Genomic DNA, 5,740 nt, shown 5'->3' on the forward strand with positions numbered 1-5,740 from the left:
TCACCCAGCTTCCCATCGATCACTAGGTCACCGATTAGGTCATCCCCTGTAGCCAGTACGAGGTTGAGCAGCGCTTTGCCTCTTGTTGGCCCATAGACTTCTTGAGTCAGGTAGAGGTCATCCACGCACGAGAGAAAGCTTTGCAACCGCTAGGATTTTGCTGAGTGATCTTCCCACGAGATGTCCGGGTAATTGAAGTCACCCATGACAACCATGGTCCTGGAGCATGTGGCCTCAGCCAGTTCCCAGGCGAACTCCTGGTCAAGCTCAGGATTCTGGGTGGGAGGTCTGTAGTAGACTCCCACTGTTGTGTCCCTTGTGCCATGTTCCCCATGAATTTTAACCCAGAGGGTCTCCAGTAGTCCACTTGGACCTAATAACAAGGAGTACAACATTTAAGGTTTATTCACTTGCAACTCTGCCCATGCCATTACCTGCTTAAAGTGCCCTTCACCCATCTACAGCAGACAGACAGGGCAATCTCCGCATGTAAGAATGAATGAATGCCAATCTGACGTTAGCTGCAGAAAGACACAGAAGTGTGTGGCAGAACACCTCAGTCTCCTTGGACACTCCATCACTGACCCGAGGATTACATTTTAATGCAAATAAATAAACAAACATACAGGTCGAAAGGGGCATCTGTGGAACAAGAAATCATCCATTAACTGGAGTGTGCTAACTGTGGTTTAAACCGGAATTATGGATTCTTATCTCAGTACCTTTATTAGCTTTTGGGACCCCTGTGTTTTTATGGGTTCTCTGCTTGTATGCCTTCTACAGCATCCCTTCTCCCCCTTCCTACTTCCCTCTCCCTCCTGCTTTTCTACCTGTTGTAATCTAATCTTTCACTCCACTTTATACTCTGCTTTTTGCAGGTCCTTTCACAGCATCTAAATAGGTGAACTTTGGTTCATGAAAGCTTGCGCTCGCTTACTTGATCTCTTGCTCACTTTCTCTCTCCCTGCCCCCCCCCCCACATCACATCTTATTTACTTAGTCTATAAAGGTGCATATTTAGCCTACCTTCTGAATCACTTCAGGCTCTGGTTTTTTAGGGTGGCATGCACTGCCTTCACGTGAGCGGTCCTGATTTTTTGGTGTGGGTTTTTTTGATTCTGGGATCTCCTGAGGTCAAACTCTCCCCTCCCCCCATGCTGCAAAGTAGTAGTACAGGAAATACCTGCATGTGTGGTGCGGCAGACAGGTCTGCCGCACCACATATCACATGTCCGTGCTCATCTGGAAGTGCTCTGTAAGGAGAAACTGTCAAGACTTAGGCAGCTGTCACTGCAGTGCCATTTGTTTTTATTGTACAGGAAACTATTTTTTCTTTTAGTTTACTCCAAAATGAATTTTAGCAAAGGGTTGTTACCACTTCCCTTAGATGGCTGTTGCACCATTTGGGAGATTCGTTTTAGAAAATATTTCCCTAGATTACATCTGCATTGCCATTCTTTTTTTTTTTTTTACCTGCTTATAGTCCCTTAAATCTTCCTACATTAAGTCTTTTCCTTTTTCAGGCATAATTATAATTTATGCTTTCCCTGGTGGAATTAAAGATATGAAATAATTAAACCTGTCATTCATAATTCTTGCAGTTGGTTAAAGAAACTATTCAAAGCGTAATATGAAGCTATAGGCAAATTAAAGTTATTAAGGGCTAGGAGAATAGAAGAATAGTTACTCTGACTATACTTCCTTAGAATATTTTTAGGGGGTAGCAGGGCTCTCTACAATGTTACCTGATTTGCATATTAATGCACAGAAGACTAATTCTAGTGCGCATTAGTGCAGTGGGCAAAGCCCATGCTAATGCATGGTAGATTTACTTTAACGTGCAGTAGCATCAGCAAAAAAACCCATCTATGCTACTATGCAGTAGCACCATTTACACTGCATTAAGTTATTACCTGTCATTACTAAACTTAATGCGCTGTAATTATGGTACATTAATGAACATGTAGACATGCCCACTGTTATTCAACTGCTGAGTTGTGATTAGTATAATTTGAAATGTGGGTTGAGGGAAAGAGGAAGACCTTGTCATCTTGACTTATTTTAAAAGCTTATGTGCTTTTCTTTGTAGATGTTTTAGCCTTCTTCCTGATATTTGATGACTGATGAATAATTATTCAAGGAAATGTAACATTATATCAAGTGGTAAATATTCACTGCAATACACAGGAATTGGGCTCTGTGAGTCATTATTTTTTACAAGTTGTCTTTAATGCTGCTAGTTTTTTCTCAGCATGTGGTCTTTTTTATTTTGAAGTCATCTTGTTTAAACAGAGTTGAGTAGAACCATTTACTCCCTTCCACCCTCCCCTCCCCAACCAAATCTTCTTAGCTTTAAAATGATGTTTATCACAAATAGATCGCTACTGAATGGGACCTTTAAGACAGAAATTTGTTAGTTCTAATTTATATATATACTTTTAATTTTGAAATTAAATGTACATGACTATTATTTCAGTTCATGAAATGAGGACAAGGTACGAGCAAATTAACAAAATAGTGAACCAGGGTAAATGAATCAGTTGAAGAATTATGTTTTAAAGCCTTCTTAAATAGGTAAAACATTCAACATTTAACTCATCTGTGTGAACCTGAACCATTCCATAAAGCTTTTTCAGATACGCATGGTTTGTTTTCATGGGGTAATTATGCCCTTGGAGAGTTAGCAGTGCTAGTAGAAGCCTCATAACATTCTAGAAGTAGAATTATGCATCTAATGATGATAGCTAGTCCCCTTAATGAACGTTCTTATTGTTTGTGCTGGTGTGTGTTTGGTAATTGTGTGTATTAAACTCCCTGAACGTAGTGATGAACCAGAGGAGACTTGTTCTTTATTTCTGCCATCAGATTTACAGGAAGGCTGGAGTGATTTTTCTGCTTTTGCTGGGGTTCACCCCTTTTGGGTAATGCTAAATATACTAGAGATGAATTATGTATGGGCTTATAAAAATACTAGCAATTTGCCTGTCAAGCATGACGGGGGCTGGGGGGTGGACAGAATGCCACATCCCCCTCACTGCCTGCTTCGGGATCAGGGCCTTCTCCCCCCACTCCACCTCGGGTTGGTATCTGGCTAACCCCCTTCCCCCTCACTGCTTTGGGCCCAGGCCCATTTCACCCCCCACCTCCCAGGAAAGGGGGAAGAGGAGCTTGCATGTGGCAGTAGGGGCAGCAGTAGTGGCTGCGGTGTGCTGCCACTGGTAACCCCCCCTCCCCTTCTCGCTCCCCTCCCTCCTGCCTCTCTTCCCTGCTGCCTCCTCCTTCCTGTGGGCTGTTGTCAGGGGTAGCCCCCATTCCAGCCCATAGCTTAAAGGAGCAGAGCCAGAAGGGCTCTGTTCCCAGTCCCCACTGTCATGGCGGTACTCCACTGTGTGGTGGGAGGGAGGAGGGGGCGAGGCCAGCTCTGCGCAGCCATCACCCTGTGCTGCCGCCACCTCCAGGGAGCAGGGCCAGGGGGTGGTGGCACAGGGTGCTGGCTGCATTCTCTCTGTCTTCACTGTCATAGCTGTTATGGACAGACAGACCAATAGACTAAAGCTTTTATAATATTAGAATGTGTCCAAAACAAATTTTTGGCCTCAGGAAAAGACCATATTGTATCAGATTTTTGCCAAGAAGAATACTCCTTTCCTCACAGAGTCTTCAATCTACTTCAGATTTTACATGCTGAAGGCTCTTTTAAAATCCAACTTCAACATATTATAGGCACAGTGTATACAAATAATTTTAGCCAAGTGTAGTTTAGCAGAAGGTAGCTGTCCAGTGTTGTTGCCTCTTTCATTACTAATGAGCTTTTTCTATTTATATAGAGTACTCCTTCAACACCATCAAGAATTTATCCCAGTCTGAGAGAATTTTTTTGGACATTTAAGTTTTTGGAATGTTGGTAGTTAATGTTCTGTTTTTTTCCTACAACAAAGAGGTAAAGATTGTTTTTAAAGATCTGAAAAACTTAACAATACTACAATAACAATAGCAACAGAGTTGTGCTTGGAATGAACTTGATTTGTTAATTAATTTAACAAATCATTGCAAAATCCACGGATAGCAGATACAGGTTTATCTGACAGATAAAAGTAAGTGACAGCAGGTCAAGCAGTAAAGATGCAGCAGAAATCATTTTTAGAACTGAATTTGTAATTCAGAATATCCTGGCTCTGATCCTGTATTCAAAATATGAGACCATACCTCTTTTGTGTTTGTCACAATATAATTTATCCAGATATTAAAAAATATTGCGAACTAATACATTTAATAGTGTTTTTATTCTTTTTATTGTCTGTAATAGTTTTTTTTAAGAATGCACTGATCTCAAAGTATTTTTCTATTTATGTTTTTATCATCGCTTGCTTAATTGCCTACTGAGCCAAAAATGAAAACTTTCTCTGTTTTACTTGTATATCTCGTAATGCAGTTTCATTATTAATGATGGTAGCATGAATGTACAAACTCTGGAAACACTTCACAGCTTTTCCTTTTATAGAAAGAAAATCACATTTTATGCTAGCTATTTCTTCAGGAGACAAAGCATATATGCTGTGTTCTATTAAATAATATTAGTGTCTCTTCTTCTCCTTTCCCTTTTACTTCGTATTTTTTCTGTATTTAATTTCTTTAAATTTCTGAAAATAAACCATTAAAGTGTTTAACATACCTCCACCCCATAATAATTAGCTCGGGATTAGAAGATTGTTCCCTTCTGTTGGGTTTGTCTTTAATGCACTGTCCTCTGAGATAAATTCCCTGGATTGTGAAGTTGAGATATTTGTCATTATATCTCTACACTGTAATGCCAGTGTTACCATTTGATGATGCAACAATACAAAAAGATGATTCAAGATGTATCCTTCCCGAAGGTATGAGAAAAGTAGTTAATTGCCCATCAAAAATGATTGGGGGGAAGAGGGATGGAGCACTGCCATCCACCACCCTGCACCGCTGCCGCCTTCCAAGAGCGGGCGAGGGGGAAGCTTTTCCCTCTGTCCCCCTCTGCCAGCACCCTGCACTGCCGCCACCTCCAAGTGGGGGCCCACGCCCCCTTCCCCCCCAGTCCTGTTCCTTGGAGGTGGTGGTGGCATGGGGTGGTAGTGGCACAATGCTGGCCTCACCCTCCTGCTCCATCCCTTCCATCCCCACTGTCATGGTGGTGCTCCATCCCTGCAGACCATGCAGAACACAGGCCAAAGCTAAAAAAATCAAAACTACCTTGGAAATTACACAGGAGACAAAGAAGGCACATCGGATCATACTAGTTCTAAAACCAACCAAATATGAGACATATAATTAGAGCTGGTCAGAACTGGATTTTATGCTTCATGGGAAATTCCAACATTTCACTTGTTTTTCATTCTGAATGGAACTGAAAATTAATATTTTAAGAAAATTACATGGAACACTATTCTGAAATTTTGTTTTGGAAAACATTGGAATAACATTTTCTTTTAACCTTCTTCAAATTTTATTGAGATTTGTTAAACTTGAAATATTTCAAGTATTAATAATGTAATATAATGTCATGGTATGTTTAGACCAAATATTCTGACCTTACCAACATAAAGGTCGCTGACAGATGTGGAATAAAAAACCAAAATGGCTCTTTACTTTCAGCTTGGTGTACCCTTGTACTGACTACAGTGCTTTACTGGAAGAAGCACTGCATCGGTTTGACCCAGTTCACCCAGCATCTATATAAATCACATGATTTAGTGGGGTTTTTTGGCAC

General features: G+C 40.9%; 1 protein-coding gene across 2 annotated transcripts in view; it reads left to right on the forward strand.

Annotated features, from left to right (window-relative positions):
• The window catches only part of RGS6 (regulator of G-protein signaling 6), a 553,793-nt gene that overhangs the window by 106,671 nt on the left and 441,382 nt on the right, over window positions 1–5,740 (forward strand). The gene's annotated exons all lie outside the window — the stretch shown is intronic.

This window comes from Crocodylus porosus, unplaced genomic scaffold, assembly GCF_001723895.1.
Source record: "Crocodylus porosus isolate Cpor-Errol unplaced genomic scaffold, CroPor_comp1, whole genome shotgun sequence".
NCBI lineage: Eukaryota > Metazoa > Chordata > Crocodylia > Crocodylidae > Crocodylus > Crocodylus porosus.